We start from the raw sequence: 21577 nt of genomic DNA, 5'->3' as shown, positions 1-21577 counted from the left end.
TGAGCTCGTTTGTTGTTCAGTATAGAGGTCGTGAAAAAATTCTAAAATTTTAGTTGCCACCCGTTATTTTGGCCAGTTTGTACCAAATTTACGTTACTTTTATATTATTTTAGTACTGGTTGTGTTTTTGTCGACTGGATTCGCTTGTAACTATTGATATTTGGCAGGGCAGTCTTCAGAGAAATTTATCAAGACATAGGTTTGATGTTTTCCCGATGCTTTGACACTTTGTTGGTGTCTTTTTCAAGGGGTACTGTGGTAAAATACATTTTTAATGTTAGTGATTTGCTTACATTCATTTTCATTTAGTACCTTGTTGGTATTATTTTTGTATTTTTGATTATTTAAGGCACTCTTGGGTTTGTTATTTTTGTATCAATTTTTGCCACATCTCTGCATTACCTTCATGCCTCCTTGGAGTTATTTCTATGGCTGTGAACCATTTCGCGAAATTTTTAACTTTTTGGTTAAAATTTGACAGTTCGATGGTTTTTCGAAAATAACCCTGCTCGGGAGCATGGTTATTTTTAACCAAGTTTTGAGAGCCAATGAGATATGCCAGAGGTGAGGAAAGAGCTTCGATGTGTTTCACTGATTTTTCCTGGAATTTTTTTTCATCGATGTATGGATGTTATTCAACCCGAAATGAAACGAGATAAATGTTATCCATCAAATAGGAGCAAATGAACACAAAAAATTCATCCAATTCCAACCTGGACTGAATAAATAAATCCGCTGTTATAGAAACATATCTTCATCCTCACCTTATATATGCTCTCATTGAGTAAAACAACTATCAATCTGTCAAATATGAAATGGTTCGCATTCTGAACTGATTTTAACCACTCGAGGAGAAATAACCTTCGAACTGTCAAATTTTAACTAAAAAGTTAAAAATTTCGTGAAATGGTTCACAGCCTAAATGGAGTTATTTAATTAAATATAATAGAATTGATTTCCAATCTTTTCATTCACTCCTCACTAAATTTTGTGTCATTTTTTTTATCATTTTTGTGGTATTTTTGTATCATTTTGTGACATATTTATATCAGTTTTGAATCATGAATTTGGTCATGTGAGAAAATCGAAAAAATTCTGATGAATATTCTGTTAGGGTCCGCACTCCATCATTGGTCCGGCAATAACCCGTCATGATTTTTGGTTTTGATCCATGCACTACCAGAAGCGTTGGGGCTGGCAGCATCATTCCCAGCACCCTCTGGAGTATTTTCCTAACGCAAAAACCAATTTTACTTGCAAATAGCTATTATTCTCCGACCACCATTCTTCAATCAATTCATTACCAGCTCATCCACCGCCGCGCCGGGGTGGGTTAAGTGGGATCCACATAAAAGGGGGTGACAGAAGTAGAAGTACGTACTCAAATGGAAAACACCATCATGGTAGGTACGGTGTGCCGGAGGCTAGTCAACGATGATGGTGTGGTACGGTAAAGCGCCGCGCTGCGTTGAGTTGTGAGCTCCCGAGAGATAAAGAGACGCACATAACCTGTTTCAGCTTCTGTCGTACCATCGTCGTCTGCCGCATCATCCGTCGTCGTCGTAGTGAATAAGCAAGAGTTCATGTCGGTTATTAGTCATCTCAGTTCGCGCTTGCAAGGGTTGATGGCGTTACTTTAATGCGTACATATGACTAAATACTTACTGCTGGGGCTGAGCAGCCATCAGCGGCGAAGCGCTGATGATGCGGTAGTAATTCAATTAAAATACTGTCAAGAGTGTCAACCGTCTAAATTATGGAAATTGTTCGACTTGTAAGTTGATGGCCCCTCGCAGTACTGGCCAAATAAGGTAGAATCCCATAGTAGTACAAATCATGCCATCTCATGGTCGGGTGATGATACAGCACTGACCTAATCGGCATCTAAGGGAATACCGTTCGTTTCAAAGTATATTCGATATCATTTCGTAGGCAACGTCAGAAGCGTCAACAGTGGAGAAGGATCGGCGCGGCGGTATTATTCCGGATGCAGCCGGACGGCCGGCGCTCGATACGGTGTGAATTTGCATTCATTATCATCCGCACTATAGCCAACCATCCTTCTGAATATCAATCATAAAGTTGTACGATCACAATCGAGCTACAAAGCTGAATCGTCAATGAGCTGCCTGCCTGCCCATTGCTCAGTCATCGTTTTGTAGCGTCCCCCGTGCCATGTGATGATGAAGTGCCACACGGCAGACGAGTCACTGCAATGAATGCACCTCCAATAAGCAGTTCGGTAGTTCCCGGAGTACAGGAATCAGGGGGCTTCTATTAATATTCTTTTATTACCAGTAGTGATGAGCCACGTACGCAAAGGAAGCGTCGAATGGTTACGCATCAACAGAGACTAACAATGAGGAAGATTTTTTGTATCAGATAATTTATTTTAGTAATTGTGAATAAAATATTAAGAAAACCTGGACATGGCAACATGGCTAAAAAAGTATTTATTTATTTCACAAAAAATATTTTAAAAGATGGGTTTTAAAATAATAAACAACAACTAAACGCAATGTAAAACAGTAATCATGTAATAGGAAACAATCTATTGTTAAATTATTCGTTTCCAGCATAAAACGAGCTGAGGAACTCTACTTTTCTCATCGTCCAGAAGATGAAGCGAACCTACTGCCATTAACACATTGTGAAGTGCATTTCATTAGCTTTAATAACGCCAACGCTCTTTCTTTTGCCTAGCAAGCTAATGGATGACTGACCTTTGGCGGTGCGGAGGTGACGACGATGACTCGATCATAGCGGTAGCAGAAGAACCATTTTTACAAACAAAAGTGCTCTTTCAACTTTGGTTGAGCTATTTCGAGACGATTTCTGCTTGAGCTTGAATATCATGAAACAAAAGTAAGTTATCCACTAAAGTTGTTGCTAGCAAATGTAAACAGCTGGTATTTTTATCTGATCGTTGTTCACAAGCGGTTGTTGACAATATCATTCTGGGCAGACTCGTTTAGTTATGAAAACCGGAGTGAAGAGACTAACTTTATAGAGTGGAACTCCTACCAGCGTCCGGAATTCCTTAGCTCATGGACATTTCAAAGTTTTCATACAGGTTTGGGCCGACAAGTCCCAGAATTTCATACAATTTTGCTCAAAGGATTAGGTTATGAACTTATGAACGGGTACAATATTTAGAATGCCGTGGTCGCTTACTTTCCCAAAACATAACCACAATCCAAATTTTGGATTTTCTCGAATATCACTTATTTTCGAAGCAACATAAAACAAGCAATACTTATGATAACGGAAGGAAATTTTCTTAGCATTCCAGAGAAATAGACACTTTGATAGGATCCAACAGAATGGGATCAGGCATGAAGGGGAAAGAATGGAAAATTAGGTAAGGAAGGGTCATTGAAGCAACGCTTAGGAAGTTGTGTACCGGTTCTTTTTATCCAATCTGGGAGATCCGCGGATCGAACCCAATCAGGGCCAATTATAACCGAATTCGAACCTACTCCTTCTCCCAGACCCAGGGATGGTTCGATCACTTTAACTGAATTTTGATTCATTAGAGAGTACCGCCTCAGTCGAGCCAAATTTGACAAAGTGATGTATGAGACATTTGTAAAACTGGTTATTATCTATAATTTTGCTGAATCAAGTTTTGCTGTATCTTTTGTAGTTACAGCGCTACAATGCTTGTAACTCTTTTGTGACTAAATGAACGTTCATTTAGTTACTTAAGCGGTACTAGCATTGTAGAACCGTAACTACAAAAGATACAGCAAAACTTTGTTCAGCAAAATTGTAGATAATAACTAGTTCTACAAATGTCCAATACTTCATTTCAACAAATTTTGCTCGGCTGAGACGGTACTGTCAAATGAATCAAAATTGAATCAAAGTGATCGAACCATCCTTGCCCAGGCCTTATGGATCGCCGATTGTGATGGGTCTTTGAACCACAGCGACGGAAAACAAAAGGGAGACTCCACAACCCCCTTATTAAGCGTGCGACGAACTTCAAAACTCCGCCAACACTGGCAAGTAGAGACACTTCTAAACACAAATTGTGACTCTTTCTCCGTCTATTGTAGTAAAACCACCGAAAGAGAACTTTAATCTAACTCGTTTACTCGCACGCTTAAGGTGACACGATACTGAATCCTGAACAATCCAATCCAACAAAACAATCTAATAATGTATTGGTCAACACAATTCACATGGTGTGTGTGAAGGAATTACATATTAAAGCATACACATAAATCAGTACATACTGACAAACGGATGGTCATGCAGGTGGATATAATCAATTAACATATTGATACCAATTAAGATTTTCTTACCAAAGTATAACTAAAAGTGACATAATAGCCTCAAGAAAACCTATTTATATTTATAAAAATAAACCATTGGCTTATACCTGAGAGAGAGAAAGAAGCCAGCTCAGTGACAGATTGATTGTTTTCTTTTCCTTCTTCTTCTTATATTTTGTGCAGACAATTCGAATAGTACCATTTAAATCAGATTAGCATGATCGGATTTGCGAGGCGTTTGAAATTTCATCGCAAATAAGCCTGATTCGCAGTGACAGTTCAATGCACAAAAATCATCCCAGCTGGCTCCTCTCTCTCTCAGGATTACGCCACTCTTTTTAACAGAACAGCTCTTTTTAACTCTAAAGAATTTTTTTATTTCTGTTGGCAGAAGGTCATCAGAGTCCAATTATGGCACCGAATATCACCCTTCCCTTCCCTTCTTCAGTATACCAACATGCTCCCATAGACTCGGGAAACCATCGCAAAAAAAAAAAAATAGTTCAACTTACCTGCTAGCCGTAATAAGATCTTGCAACTAGAAGCACTAAGCATTGCAATCTATAGGTTCCATTACTTTTTTGGGCATAAATTACACTAAATAATGAGATTTCTGCTCAATTAAAATTCATCACTCTATTTTCACTTTAACGTCGTCTATTTTACATTAATTTTTTTCGGCCGTTCCATTCGTCACTCGCGAAACTTAACTTGAGACACAGAAAACTTTAATTTACCACCCGAACAATTATTTGGTAAGACATTATAATGATTTTGCCCAAACTGTTCACTTGAATTAATATGAAAAACTTTACTTTGTATCGATTGCAATTCCGAATCCACGACCGTCGTTGTTGTACGTTACCAAGGGAACGGACGTATGGGTGGAGTGATGCCAACGTTAACATTTTAGCATGAAATTGACCAATAATTTTCGCTATTAAATTAAGGGTCGAAGTGTCGATAATCTATACCTATAAAAATGTATTTCTGTCTGTCTATCGGTATGTTCATTATAGAATCGGAAACTACTAAGCCGATCGGCGTGAAAATTTGTAGTAGGGGTTTTTGGGCCGAGGAAGGTTCTTATGATAGTTAGAGACCCCTCCCCCTCTATGAGGGAGCGCTCCCATAGAAATGAAACACAAGTTTCTGCATAACTAGAGAACTAATCAAGCAAATGGAACCAAATTTGGCATGTCGGGGTTTTAGGAGGCAGCATTTTTTTCTATGGTGAATTATGACCTCGCCCCCCTTTGAGAGAGGGGGCTCCCATACAACAAATTTCCTCATAATTCGAACAAATCAAAACGAAATTTTTGCGTTACTGAAAAACTAATCGAGCTCGAGAAATTTTGGACTCTTCCATAAAACATAACAGTCAATAACAAACCCCCAAATACTATCTGCAGTCCCCCCGCAGAAATCACCTCTGTCTAGGGGTATTTGTTTTCCTAGGTCTACTCCTACTGACCTCTATCACTTTCCTTCAGTTGGGTCCAAACGAGCGATAGCGAGTAAAGAGAGGATCACTTCTGCAAAATTATGCTTTCCACTCAAAGGTTTTCTGTTGAAATGATACATTCCGCGTAAGGTTTTTCACGAAATGGTATTCGGCAAAATGTTGTAGAATCACGGCGAATATTGCTATCCGCTTTATTTTATCTAGCTAAGCAAAGGGGGAAGGGTTGTTTTCTACTTTACTGTGAGGAAAAATTCCAAATTTGTATATTAAACTACCAATGCTTTCATAGTTACCTAACTACCAAAATGATTCACTATGGTTGAGCCCCTCAGAAACTTGCAAAACTCGAGATTGTGACAAAGGTCATCCGAGGCTCACGATTTATTTACAACACAGTTTAATTTGTGGCAATACGAAGCTTGTCGGGTCAGCTAGTATACTTATAAAATTGACTGATAATAAAATTCACCGTAAACAACATTTTATGTGATAGAATTACTGTTGGATCTAGTTCAACAGCAAAAATAGATACGCGATTCTACGTTTCATAATCTTTAAAACAAAACAAAACATAAACAAAACGATAGTGGCAACAAATACTGAATTCATTAAAAAAGCAGCTGGACTCTGACGACCTTCAGCTTAAGCATCAAAGTCATTGCAATTACAACTGTTAACAAATAATATCAACCAAGTCAAGCTTCTTTATTTTAATAACCACTGAGGATATAAAAAGCAAGGGGTGAGGATATGGGTGCCATCAATTCGGCCGTGTTTGGATTCAGTACCGTTTCACCTTAATAAGGTGTAGTTGTGGAGTTTCTCTTTTGTGCGAATTCACCGAGTTTATCTCTAGCAAAAGCATTCGTTTTTGGCAATATAAGGTCATACTATGTAAATTATGTCGAGTGTCTTACTTATTTCACTTTTCTTAATTGGCTTGCTTTCCTAAGACATAGCTGGATGAACATGAATGAATAAAATTTCTCCAATTCAGTCGGCTGTGGGAAAATGATCTCCAATTCCTCAGACACCGTGTACTCTCCGTCAGAACTCGCCATACCTGGTCCATCTTGCTCACTGCGCCCTTGATCGTCTTGAGCTGTGCGAGTTCAAGGTTCATGCCCCGATTCCATACTCCGTTCTCCTGTATGCCGCCGAGGATCGTTCTTAGCACCAATGTTGCGAATCGAGCGAGAAGTCTACCATGCCTACTCACACGCGAAAGAGTGTGAGAAACATAGCATTCAACTCTTACGCCGCACACACAGGCGTAAAAGAAACGGCCTCCGGTGCTGTGTGCAGACATCCTGCTACCCACACACTCGCGCACGTAGCTTATTCCCGAGTCAAAAAATTCATAAGGAATCAGCTGCCCGTGAGGCTGGTGGAGCACTGGGATAAAAATTTTGCAATACTTTTTCTTCTTCTTCTTCTTCTTCTGCATCTTTGCCCTCGATTATACTCACGGGCGAGAGTACAAGCCATCGTGAGTAATCGGTACAGTTGGATTTCGAATTTGGCAACAAATGCGTGTCGCCTATGTTGCCAAAATCGAAACCGTGCCAAAATCGAGACCCTTTTTTGACATGAAAATATTGAATGTAAATGCGTTAGAAATTGAGAAAATATTATTAATCAACGATTGCAATCATTTTATGCTTGAAAAGTCCGCCGAGAGCTATCCGTCCGGTGCAAGTAAGTTTTTCGCAACCTGCGGTAAGTCGTAGTCCTACGGCAACAAAAATATTATTGTTCGAAACATTCTAAAACAGCAAACTTTTTTCAATGACCACACTGAGGGCATCATTTTTGCGTCATTTAAAGCATGTATGCGGAAACTGACTGACATTTAAGCAAATTTTTGTAAGGAAAATATCTTGTGTTGCCAAAAACGGATACTTTTGTTGCCAAAATCGAGGCATGCCAAAATCGAACCATGCCAAAATCGAACCATGCCAAAATCGAACCATGCCAAATTCGAAATCTTACTGTATCAGCAGATCGGGTTGCAACGACGAACGACGAGCGAAGACTGTAGCTGTTAGCTAAATACACACTCGCAAAGACTCGTTGCAGTGCATGAAGAAATAAGAGCGGAAGTTTTAAAGGGATACTTATGCCGGCGTGTTCGTAAGAATGAGTACGCGTGTGCGAGGAAATTAGACCACACGAGTGTGGGCTTCGTAACACCGCTTAGCACTCGTCTTTCGAAAAGACCGAGCACTCGCAGGTCCTCCTCGAGCATTGTCCACGTTCAGAGAACAACTCAACATATGCGTATGTATATGTTGGTCTTTACACTGCTATCCAAGCGGCCTAAGTTGGTCTCGGTTTCACCGACCAGTATGTACTTTGGTTTAGACGTATTTACCTTCCCCTAATCTTTTCTGCCTCACGCTTTAGTCTGGTGACTGTTCAGCCACTGTCACAAATGTTCTGCGCATAATATTCATGTCGTCGGCAAAGCAGACGAATTGACTAGATTTGTTGAAGATCGTGCCCCGTGTGTTGACATCCGTGTGTCACATGACACACGATGTGTCACATGACGATCGATGTGTTGACATCGATTCGTAACACTTTGTAGCACTATGTTGAACAGCAGGCATGAGTGACCTTCACCTTGACGAATCCCTCTGTGTGATTCGAATGAGCTTGACAGTCCACCCGAAATCGGAACGCAGCACCTATGTACTATTCATCGTAGTTTATATCAGTGTGATCAACTTCCTGGGGAAGTCGTTGTCATCCATGATTTTCCATAGCCCTTGTCGGTCGAAGGTATCATATGCAGCTTTGAAGTCAACGAATAAATGGCTCGTGGGAGTCGTAGTACGCGTAAATACACAAAACGCTTAGTCAAACTCCGAGAAATCTACACAACATTCAACGCTTTTTGTTCGGTCCGAAAGAATCCAACCCAGTGTTCCTCCGAATAGAGTTTGAAGCTTTGAGGTTGTTTTTATTTTTTCTTGGAGTTTTACTCAGTGTGACAGGAGGCAATAGGAAGTTTTACAATGAAAAAAAAAGACCTTTTGCCTAAGTCCGGAGCTCGCAAATGCTATAGACAGAATTCTCAACCGTTGTCTATGAAGGTAGGGTACGGGTGGGTATTTCCAGCCCATTGAGCGGTAGCCTGAACAATATTTCGGAACTACGTTGAAACTATATTTATTCGAGACAAGATTTTTATACCAGTTGATAGAATAATATTTACTGAATATCGGCGTGTATTTTGGTCTTAATAAAACGCTACTGAATTTGTGTTATAGTCGCGAGAAATTATGAAGTCGCTGCGGCTAATTTGAGCCCATTTTCTATAGTGATGTCAGTGTTTTTTATTAAAATCCAACAGGCCGAAATAGCTAGCACAGTGATTAAATGCTTTTCAAAAACAGATCAAAAGAGACAAGAAAAGAGAGACCGATGGATAACTTTTCGCTATTGCCTACATTTCGAGCTCATTGAAGATAATTAGTTTTGCAGTGACAACACCTTGCTGCTAGCGCTAGTGTATCACTGAATCGTTCATATACACTAGCGCCAGTTGTCACTCAAATAGCAGATATGTCAGCACATATATTGGTAGTAGTGTAAACAACGCACCATATGCTGGAATTAAAAACAAAATGCTGCTAATGGCTAGTGATTGAAAATTGATTTATATTTTCATATCAGAGGGGAATTTTTGTGTTCTTCCGTGATAAAAAGAAGTAGAATTGTTCTGGGATAGCATATTCACAGCTGTTTAGTTTCTAGAAGAAGTAAACGTGATCATAATTGTGTGTTTTCCAAAACATCATGAAGAGCGGATACGCGTAAGTGATTGCTGCTGGTTTTTTCAGCCAGGTAACGTGCTAGTGGAAAAACAGTGGTTTTGATGTTTATTGAATAAAATTAAGCAAACTACTTACATTTTTATGAAAATAGTTATAACACATTAAAGCCTATGAGTGCTACATTCGTTTCAGTATTGTTATATTGCGGCAAAGTTTTTATTTGGGAAAGTGTAGCCAAAAAAGGTAATGTATGCCGAAATTAGTAGCGTGATGGGAATACCCTCCCGTATCCTACAACATGGTATTCTTAAATGACATAGAAAAAGTTGAACAAAGACATCTCATGGTCCGAAGGTTTACTCGCAGCACAGTCATATTCGGCACCAGATTATACATATATAATATGCATTTTACTAGCAATCACTGTGCAAAAGAAAAGAAATAAAAGAAATTGAATGCAATAAATCTTATGATTGAGTTCTATTTTTTAAATAAAATAATAATAGTTTGGGTCGCTTAGTGATAATATAATTTAAAATGAATCGTTATTATCGTATTATAATTGCTAGAATAATTTCGCAGTCTCAAAGAAAAAAAAAATAACGAGAGACAGTTTTACTATGGGAAAATGCTCAATACGACAGTTCCGAGGCATTTAATACTTCCTACGACTTGATTTTACGGCGTCATCATCGTTCTCATCTTTATTGTCAACGTTCCTGGCTGTAAACCTATGGGGAACAGTTTTTGTCCCATGACATCATCGTAGACCATCCGAGAGATAGTGAAAGCAATCCCTGAAGTCTGCCAAACAAAGAAATGGAACATTTACTTGTAGCCTTGCCGGTAGAAGCGACCACTCTGGCCACGCTGACGGCAGTTTTCATCGGTCATAAATTTTGGCTACATGAATAAATCTCAATTGCTGTTCGACTTGCTCAAATTGGCGGCGCAGATGTTGGCGCCGGTCGCAAAAATATTGCCTCTAGGGTAACCGTTCAACGGTACCTAAATAATATTGCTTTTCATAAATTACGAACTTCTCGTGAGAACTTTAATCCCTATTGAAAATAATTCCTTTTCAGTGCTATAGTGTACCGAATCGAAAATGACATTTTATTTTTACTGTCACAGCCACCGCAATTTGTGGCCATCCTATTGTGTAAACAAACATCTTTCCAGCCCAATTATTCTTACGAGTCATTGTCGTTAGAGGTTTATTGAGCGTGAAGTAGATTATAAATAAATTAAAATCAATGAGCAACTCACAATGCGTACGACAGGACCAATAAATCATCTTTATCACCCTTATTGGGCTCACATTCGGGTCGTCTGTCATCGGAGTCATCTTCGCTGACTTCGCTGGTCGGTCGTCCGTCGGTCCAAGTCCAAGACGGGACCCGTCACAGAGACAGAGTGGGTGTCATTATGTCTCAGCCGTTCACATGCAGAGTGCTCAGCACTTCATAAACCTGAAACCATAAGGACTCTTGGAAAGTGATAAAAATGAAAAGCAAAAGAAGGGAAGATTGTGAGTGACAGAGCCACTATTCGGTTCATACGTGAAAACAGGTAAATGAAACATTTGTCATGCCACGAAGCCGAAGCCCTTAGGTTGATGCTGCTGCTGCTGCTGCTGGTGGTGGTGGTGGCTGATATCGGTACCTTGCCGTGTGAATCCTGACGAGCCAGGTGTAATGGTAAACGTTGTTGATTGTGTGGCCCTAGCGCGCCGGGACAATGGGATGCTCTCCATATTGTGATCAACGGCGGTGAAACCGATGTGAGATGTACTTGAAGAATGTCACCGTGATGTACAGATTAGATAAGAATGTTTTCCCAAACCTTTAGTAGAATTTTAATTAAATTGATTAAAATTAAGGAAGTGATTAATTTTCGAATTTCTTTAGTCTAACTCGGAATCACCGCGTCCGGGCAGCAAAGCCACTGCACAATTTATCTTCAACCAATGCAACCGACATCTACGTGGATCCTTGGCATGGGAAATTATCGCTGTCACTTTGAAGACGTGCTAGAGCTGGTTCGTATCCATTCTTTCCCGCACAATACCCGTCCTCGACAGTCGAGTGAAAGCTAACGGTTGAAGTTTTACCTTCCCCACGTGCTTATCAACTACCTACGTAGAAACTGCACAGCAGCAGCAGCATTGCACAGGAGCGGAGTGCAAGTTTTGACAGGGAAATGTAATTTACCGAATCGAAAATGACATCTCGTTTTTGCTGAAACCAGGAGTCGTCCTTCCGTGTCAGTGCTCCTACACCGGTGGGAGCATTTGTGCCGAATGGTCCACGGTTTGCGTTTGCTGTCCATGTCCAGTGTAAGAAACACAAATTTGTATCCTGGATTCATGACAGCCGCATATTACCGTACCGCACCAGTTATGATTCCAGCTAAATCATTTGTATTCGGTAGCATGCATCAGCTTCAGCCTATATGAATGAGCAATGCGACTGCTTTACGTTGTGATGTCACGATTAGCACCTCACCTAGTGCTTGGTGATATCCCTTCTGTTGACTTGAATCGTTATCTTCCTTCGTACGAAATGGCAATGGTTTAAAACACAGAAATTTCGTCGAAAGATAGCTTATCGGATTGCTTGCGAATGCATGCCTTCCAGGAACCGGAGGAAACGCAATGTATGTATAGAAGTGTGTTGTGCTTCTCGATGTCCGGCGGGATTGCCAGTTGGCCGGTTATTTGCTGACGGTCGTTTGTGGCTTTTATACCGTCGAGAATAGTGATAAAGGAAGGTAATCAAAATTGACGAGCAGAGCAGTCATTCGAATGGAATTTGGTCAACAGTGCTGAACTTTTTGAAAACAGAATATTTTTCAAATTACAAACCTTCCCCATAATTTGCTGGTAAAATTTCAGTAATTTGAGAGGTTTGCTTGATAGAACTATTGCAATCTAATAACATTCCAAAAAATAAGACATTCCGCATATAATCCCCTCGAAAGACTTGTAAGTGAACCACAATAAACAAGTATCATATTTACATTGTTAATGCGATTGGCCTTCAGTAAGCGCAAACACAAATGCTTGCCGAAAGTTTTCTGCCAATCAGTGGTGCCGGACGGTGCTGCGGTGGTACCTTTCTCGACTCGAGTCAAAATCGGCGAAGGCGCGTAAAGTGAGCCAAAACAAATATAAGTCTTCAGGGCTCGCACGAAACGGACCGAGTCCTCGTCCGATGCGGGGAAACCGATTTATGTCTAGACACTCGGGAATATAAATGAGGTTCGTTATTATTGCTGGCTTTTTTCGTTCCTTAAATGTATGTGGGTATGTGTGTGTGTGCTTGCTTGAAGGTTTCATTTTCCGTCTTTCCGATATTCCCTGCTGAAGGCAACTGCCTGTACTGTAAGTGGAATCTCGGCGAGCTTCGGTATAGGGCAATTCCAGGAAGGACGAACCAACCAACCAGCCAGCAAGCCAGCACGTGAGGTTAGTTGCGTGCTCCACAGGTCCTCAAAAGTTATGGCTCAAATTTGTATGTTAATGGCAGACTATTTCCCCTATTAAAATACCCACGGTTGCCTTCGGCTGCCCGGCCAGAAAGGACGCAGGAAAACAAGCCAAAGAGTTGAAACGATCGGGGAAATTCAATCACAGTCAACGATAGAAATGTAAATTTTCGACAAAATTTCGCAATAGGAATAGGTGAAATATTTCCGTTTACTTGTAGATTTATGTTCGACATGAGAAGCTTTTAGTGAAAGTCTTTTGCAAAAGCATATTTATTGCGTTTTTAGATACTTCAGAAATTTTGAGAGCAGCAGCATAAGAGACTAAGAAGCAAACCAAATTTTGCTTCGGGGTATTTTTAATATTTAAAACTTATTGTATTTTGGAAAATTTAACTTATAAAATTGATATCCGACTTCATATATTTTTTCAAATGGTCTACCACGTAAAAAGTGTTACTTTCATCGATTCAACTAAGAGTTTACACGATTTTTCTTTGTCACCAAATAAGTTGGTTCAAACCCGTAGTAAGTCAACTCGATTCTGGCGTCTTCAATTTTAGAAAAAAATGTGTTATTGACAATTAAGAAAAACATCACAATTTAAACATGCATACCTTGACAACAATTAGGCGGATTAATAAACTGCATTAGGCAAAAACTAGTAAAAAAAATATGCAGTGATTTTTTATCATTCTTTCAAGTCAGACCATGTATGCCCTTTATGGGTGGAAGCTGTGGTTTCAACAAGACGGTGCAACATGCCACAGACGGTCGCCCGCGCCACAATGATTTTATTGTAAGAATTGCTTGGCAAATGAATAACTTCACGTAATGGACCCAGAAATTAGTCTCCAACATTATGTGATTTATGAAAAGTTTTTGGTCTGCACCGATAAACCGCAGGCGATGGACGCAGTAAAAGACAGCATTTGTCATTCTAACACTGATATATGGACTCCACAGCTGCCAAAAGTGATAGGAAATTGAACGTCCCTTTATTCAAACCAGCCGAGTTAGGCATATGGCGGTGGTCATACTCATCTAAAAATAGCATGGAATTACCTTTCGACTATAGCAAAAGTTATGGCTATCTACACCATTTATTTGCCTTTTTGTTTTATACCTGTAAAATCTATCTATGTCCCATGTACAAAATGGGCAATAAACGCCACCTACAAGGTGTTCTCCCATGCCTTTTACGTCGTCTATCCTCAATAGTAAGAGATTTTGTAGGGCAGTACCAGGCGGGCTTTACCGCGGCCCGTGTTGCTACGGTTCAAGCTTTCACTCTCCGCGCATCATACTTTCGTGGATTTCAGGGCAGCACATGATACAGTCGAGCACGAAGAGCTATGCCAGATTAAGCACGGTAAGAAAACGGTTTTCCGGACAAACTGACGTGGCTGATCAAAGCTATCCTGGAGCGAGTGGTGTGCTAAGTGCGTGCTTCAGAGGTTTCGACCGTGACATCATTATTAAAGATTTGGATCTGAAAGCGGGTGCTAGGAGGACCGGGCTTAAAATCAATGCATTTAAAACCAAATATGCGATAGGAAGAGGCTCCAGGGAAAACAGCGTACGCCTTGCAGAGAATACAATAACAAAGGTAAGGAAATTTAACGACGCACTAAAATGCAAGCAAGCCGTTCGCAAAATGTTTCGATTCGAGGTCACGAAATTTTCCAGAAAAATCCAATGGAAATTTTGAAAAATTCTCTGAAATCACTTACTTAGAAAAATCAAAACTTTTTAACCAAGCAACGTAGAACGAACATATTTGTATAAAAATGTAGCAAATTTTCTCAATAATCCCGGAAAAATATCACAAAATTCTCAATCTTCTGTAAAGTCTGCACAATTTGAAAAACAGCAAAAATTGTCAAATCTGTAAAATTTGAGAAAGTTGTTAAATTAGAAATTAAACTTATGTATAGAAATGAAAAAACGTAAGTAACAAAATAATAATAACTTTATCGGTAGTCTGGTAGTCTATAGTTCGCAGCCATAGGAAATAAGGCCATTACAAATATTTAAAAAAGTTTTGGTCCCTCCGGTGTTGAGCCACTGAAGGGGGGGGGGGGGGCGAAAAAAAAACACAAAGAGCATTTTTTAATCGAGCAAAAAAAATATGGATTTTAGGCATATTTATTTAAAGTTCAAACGTGAAAACCAAATCGCTTCTTGCTTTTAATATATACGTTGTTAATTTCCAGGCAAAAATCTACGAAAAAAACAAAAACGAAAGAAATTTTTTTTGGCCGATTTTCGAAAATTCCGCTGTTTGAATTTCCATTTTCATTTCATGCTAGAAACGTTAACTCAACTCGTACACTCATTTTTCATGTTTTTCAAGCTGTAGAGCCCACAGACAATTGATTTCATTAAAAAAATTAACTCATATCCTACAAATTATTTTTTTGCCCCCCGATTTTTCAAGCCAATTTCCAAGGGGGAGGGGTGACAAAAACTTTTAAAATGATTTGTAATGGCCTAAATGTGAACCCATTGGCAAACCAAAATTTTGATAATAGAATTCGCTGATGCACGAGGAAAAAGTTGACTTCCAAACGGCTTTTATTATTTCTGTTTCCGTATGCATAACTGACGTAGTACCCAATTAGACATGCTTTGCGACGGAACTTGAGCTTGGGCTTGGACTTGAGCTTTAGCTTAGGCTTCAAATTGAACTTCGATATGGTTTTGGACTTAGACTTTGACATGGATACAACCTGTGTTATGAGGTGACTGGTCGTTCTCCATCCTTCCAGGCGCATGATGTATTAGATTCAAACGTGTAATTTTTACGGATGTTTTCTCAGCAATGATATAACAGTCGAATTACCACTAAAAGGGTCCGTCTTTAATCAAGGACAAAGTGCTAATGGCGAAACGAGACGATTACGTAGACCTTGTTCGGTGAATTATTGATCGACATCGGAACAAAAATTGAAGTCTAAGTTTCGGTCCAGTCTTTACCGGCTAAAAATCATCCGATTTAGTTCCGTTCCTAGTTCGATCCGGCTGCATTCGCCAGCATTCGTCAACCTGTGATTTTCAACTAAACGTTCCATCCCAAATAGCAATTCTAAAGCCACTTGGTGTTACTTGAATTTTATAAAGGTTGTATTGCGGTATTAATCATTACCTCTGGTTTTAATGTGGTATTGCGCAATAGCAAGAGGATACGAGTCAAAACACTCGAAAATCGCTCGAAAATCATAATAAAACAGTTAATAATGCAGATTTGTTGTGGTTGCTTATATTACCACGGTAAAACTAGTTGGCTGCACCACGTCTCTTATCAACTTACCATAAGTGTGATGTAGCAAAATTGATCTTATCGCGGTTGCTTGTCAAACCGTGGGATTTGTTAAATTCATAGAGCTATTAAAACGATGACACCCTGGTCAAACAGTTTTTTTGCTGCTATATATGAAGAATACAAAATTTTAACAGTAAAATCATTTTTTTATGCGAGGTCATATTGCCATATTCTAGTGTTTTGTTTTTGCTCGCAAACAAAAATCATCAAAGCAAAGTGTTTTGCAGAAAAAGAGTTACTATCAATCGTCCTGTCACAGGAAGCAACTAAAATGATTTTGCTAGAAATTGAGATTGACTAACTGAATATATTTATTTTGTTAAAAGAACCAGTTTTCGAAAATTGCAAAATTTCAATATCAATATGCGCGATAAAATTTAATGCGCATATGCTGCAAACGAACAAAGATTGCTCAAACTTTATTAAATATTCTATGGGATATTTTATTGTGGTCGCTATATACTAAATCGGTAAGAATGATCTGACAGCAAAACTTTAACTTTTCTGCTCACGGATGTATTTTCAAGTTGACAAAACTGGCGAACTGATTTAGCATTTACCAGAGCGAACAGCAGAAAGCTTTATTAAATTATGGCGGTAGCTGTCAAGTAGTGAAAGCTTAATCGGTTTTATTGTTGCTTTCAGCAGAGCATAATACGACTAGTTGAGCTTATAACCTGATTCTTATAGAGGTTATGAAAACATTCTGAGGAAGTGGGCCACTTGGTCAGAAGACAGCTTTATAGTTTTACAAGATTTTTTTTCGAAATGTGCAGTTGAAGGATCTCGGCGTTGTTTTGAACAGTCACTTATCGTTTGGAGGACACATTTTCTTCATTGTAGACAAAATATCCTGAACTTTGTACTGTCTCAAGGTATTACTGCTCACTCATCCGTTTGACGATCGAATACAATTCCATTATCTGGTAATATGGATACCAAAACGGGCGAGGTGGAACCAAAAAGATTTATTGCTGCTATTAAGAAGAATAGTAGAGTTAAATACCGAAGTCTTTGTTTTATGCGAGGCCATATTACCGGTTTCCAACATTTTTTTGGTCGCCAAACAACAATTCAGCAAAGCAAACTGTGAATTCCAGAAAGGAAGCTATTGATAATTGGTTTTCATGTCAGAATGCAACTAGAATGATTCTGTCAGAAATTCAGATTAACTTATAGAATATTTTTATCTTTTTTAAACAATTGGTTTTTAAAAATTGTAAAATTTTGATGACACGTTAATTTTAGCCACTGATCATTCCAATATGCACGATAAAATTTAATGCGCATATGTTGCACAACTATGGAAACTACTGAAAAACAGCAAGCTTTGTGCTTTATAGTATTATTGAGCAAAGCGAAAAGCTGCATTAGGTTATGGCGGTTGCCGTCAAGTAGCAAAAAGCATGATTGGTTTTATTACTACTTTCAGCAGTGCGTAGTAAACCTACTTAATCTCATGGCCTGACTCTTCCAAAGGATATAAAAACCTTCTGAAGAGTGGACCTCTTGGTCGGAAGGAAGTTTTATAGCGGTTAGCAGAAGGTTCTAGTTCTCATAGTTTCATTTGCTTGCTTCCTACGTACTTCTAGCAGCCGAGAGCCGCCCTTGCCATATCAAGAATTCCTCTCCACTGTACTCGGTCCTGAGCTACTCGTCGCCAATTCGTTGAGCGTTTCGACAAACGCAAAACGGCTTCAACCCGGTGGAGCTATCTAGCAAGTTGGGGCTCTCTATTCCTGGTGCCGGCGGAATTCTTGAAGAGAACGGATTTCACTGCACAGTCGTCCGGCATCCTTGCGATGTGGCCGGCCCACCGAAGTCTCTTAACTTTCGTCAGATGTACGATAAGAATAATAACGTACGTACGGTAAGTAGTGCTTGCCACTCATGGTTCATACGCTTACGCCTAAGTTAATCATTATTATCACGCAAAAATATATTCTATACAAAATTCTAATCTATTATATGACGGCTCCATAAATGGCTTTTATTCGTAAATTATCATATAGTTAAGATTCTTTTGCTACATCTGCTCACTCGAAAAACTCGACAATCCAGTTTTGTATTTGAACGAGGTACAGCTAGCATTTCATAAAGCAATGAAAAGCAAAAGGAATCCCGATAACAAGTATCTTCCAACTTTGGTTCTCTTCCAGGAGAACAAACTTATGAGTTTAGGAGCGTAGTGAGGGTGTTTTGTATACAAAATCGTATGAATTCGTGTTACTATTATAGTTCAGGTATTACCAATTTGTTATGATACTATGTATATTAGTCGATTTCATTTAAAACGTTTCCTTTATTTAACATTTTTCTTCTTTAATAATGTATAACTATAGTAAGTCTATATTTTACATCTTACTCATTTGTCAATATCAATATCTGGTAATATGATCCATTATCCGTTATATTCGAAATGGATACCAAAACTCCTTTTATACCCCTTTCCTGCTAAATATTCCAGCACGCAAACACTCCTTCCTAACGGTGCTGGAATAAAGTTATTTGTAAACTGCATCATCCCTGCATCTTTCGCTGTATACCGTATACAAAGGAAACCTTATCGGTCGGAACAACCCACCCAGGTGACACCAACTGCACAAGAATACCGTGCCGCGCTGCATACACGGGTACAAACGAAACTTGTATTCATTCATCGTCAATCGAAAAAAAATCCTTTTTCTTTCGTTTTCATTTATACGGTCCAACTTACTGCCGGTTCCCATTCCCACCATGCACCGTACCGCCCAGTACCTGTTTGTCATCCTCCGGACGATTCACTTCGGATTCACAATGCGGTTATGCTCCAAGACATTCCAGCATCTTCCTTGGAAATGCTGCACCATGGTGCCAGCTCGATGCAGCAGCCCCGACTTCGTCCCGCGGACTCTTTCTGTACAAGAATCATGCACATTGACTCGGACAGGCATCTCTCGTTCGGATGAAACCAAGTGCAAGTTTTCTTGATTGGATTTTTTCCGTGCTGTAAGCCATCTTCTGAGCAACATTTTTTTTTGCTGCACTTCAAGATGACACGCGGAAGCCATTCGGGTTCGCATTAGCGTATTTGCCAGCGTCCATTGTACAAGTTTGAGAAAACGGTTGTCACTTGTGGTAGTGCAGCGCAGTGTGACTTTCACTCTCGGAATTATCGATGGAAAAAAATAATAACTACATATTACGGTTTAACATGAGATGGGACCAAGAGATTTGCAATCACCTGCTTGCACCGAGAAAACGACATCGAGCATTGCCATTGAAGCGACGAACCGGCTTTGAAAACGTAAATAAACTGGTAGTTAATAGCGCAACTTCTGGTAGGTACTGCTAAGCTGGCTTGATTTTAATGCGCGTTGTCACTATAAGCAACGATTAGTTTATTAACATGTTAACTTCCTTCGGGCGGGCTTCCATTCCAATGTGGCGGTACTTCTTTGGAACAGGTTTCTGGTTCAGGTACTACAGAGCGACTTGCTTGACTAGTTGACAAATTGCATCATCTAATGTGTTCTACCTTTAGTAAGTAATGTTCTGAGCTTAAGCAGGAAAAGTTACTGCTAAACAAAATCAACTAAATAAATATTGTTGATGAAGTCGTAATTTATCTCAGTTTGAGTTTTATGATTTATTAATTATATTGTCTCTCTGTTTACGAGCTGATCTATAAGAAACAAGATCATCCCACACAAAAGTGTAAATATGAATAAATGAAATGGATGTATTTAAATCCAATTGTGTGTTGGTTTACTGCAGATACAATATTCTTTGGAATTTCACTAAGCAAGAAAAACATTTTCACACAGAAATGTGAGGATTTATTCCAGTGTTTGAATAGATTTTAAAAATTTTTAAATTCAATTTTCTTAAAAAAAGTTCTAAATTTCTCTAATATCAAAGCTGTATCATTATGAAGACTTAATCTATAGTGTTTAACTTTTGACCTTCAAAGTTAGATTTTCTCTACATGTTCTCGCTGTCTACGACAACTGCACCCCACTCAGTGGCATAAACTCGAATCAATGAAAGGCGGCTTGTCGACAAAGCTAACAAGTCAACAAATCTTCGAATCACTTTGTATATATGCAAATTATCCATCGACGAACAACGGTAATAACAATAGTGTAAAAAAATCGCGTCGCAACTGACCACCAAAGTAGTTGTTACCGTCGTTTCACCCCTTTCCCCTCTTGCGACCAATTTTCATATGTGGGTGCTTCACAACATACCCGCATACAGCGCTTCTCACGGTTCGGCTGCGATGCATTTTGTTTTTGTTTTCAGTTGGCTAATACTTGACCCACAGTATAGTGTACCGTTCGATCGATCGGCTCAAAGAAAAACTACTCCACGCACCGGCTTCCAATAACAACTCTTAGCAGCAGCGGCAGCAAACCTTCCGAGTGGCAATTTGCATCAAGATGTTGTTTGATTGAATTGAATTGCCTGTATTAAGTGTCGTTTTCAAGGTCCCTCTGTCGTAATTTATACCGCCCCCGACATGGTTCGATTGTAATTCGTTAGTGAATACCAACCGACCGACGGATTTCAATGTCAACAGCTGATCCACGAAAGCCTAGTAGAACCTAGAGGCATGCTGAGACGGTCCGAGCACAAAAGATGATTAAGCCCACGCGCAAAGTTTCCCGCTCCGTCTTCATATGTCCGTGGTGTTATGTCTTCGATTGGACTTCGACTTGCTTGTCTCCTCAAAGAACCATAAGGAACACACCATAAAAAGAACCCCTAATCAACGGGGGATTGGTCGAAATTGCGGCTTGTGCCGGCGAGCGGTGTGGAACCACCAGCGGAGGTAATCAATCACGTTCGGACCAGCTGGGGACTGAAAAGTTTATCGTTTTCAACGAGCCGGGTCGCTCCATTATGTGTTATTTATATGACAGACGCAGAAATAGACTGTCTGCGGTGAAAAGTTCTTTCGTCTGAGGAAGGAAATTACAACACCCGCCCGATGGTATCAGAACAACACAATTATCCGCAGCTATGCATCAAGAAATCTCACACTTTTGATTTGATCACGAATTGTTGTTGTTATTGCCAGGAAAATTCGTAGAAAGTAGACGACTATTCTAATTCCGAATAACAAAGCCGACGAGAATTGCTCAGATTTTAGAATACAGTTTTGTACAAACATTTCATAATAAACACAAAGGAATGAAAAATCTTTTACTGATATGGTAAAAAAATTTCGCAACAAACACTAAACAACATTGAG

The 21577-nt window shown here is 39.4% G+C and overlaps 1 protein-coding gene across 1 annotated transcript in view; it reads right to left on the bottom strand.

The window, feature by feature from the left end:
- The window catches only part of LOC128741307 (putative uncharacterized protein DDB_G0277255), a 224431-nt gene that overhangs the window by 163350 nt on the left and 39504 nt on the right, over positions 1-21577 (bottom strand). The gene's annotated exons all lie outside the window — the stretch shown is intronic.

This window comes from Sabethes cyaneus, chromosome 3 (genome assembly GCF_943734655.1).
Source record: "Sabethes cyaneus chromosome 3, idSabCyanKW18_F2, whole genome shotgun sequence".
Lineage (NCBI taxonomy): Eukaryota > Metazoa > Arthropoda > Insecta > Diptera > Culicidae > Sabethes > Sabethes cyaneus.
This window is presented reverse-complemented; position numbering and strand designations above follow the sequence as displayed.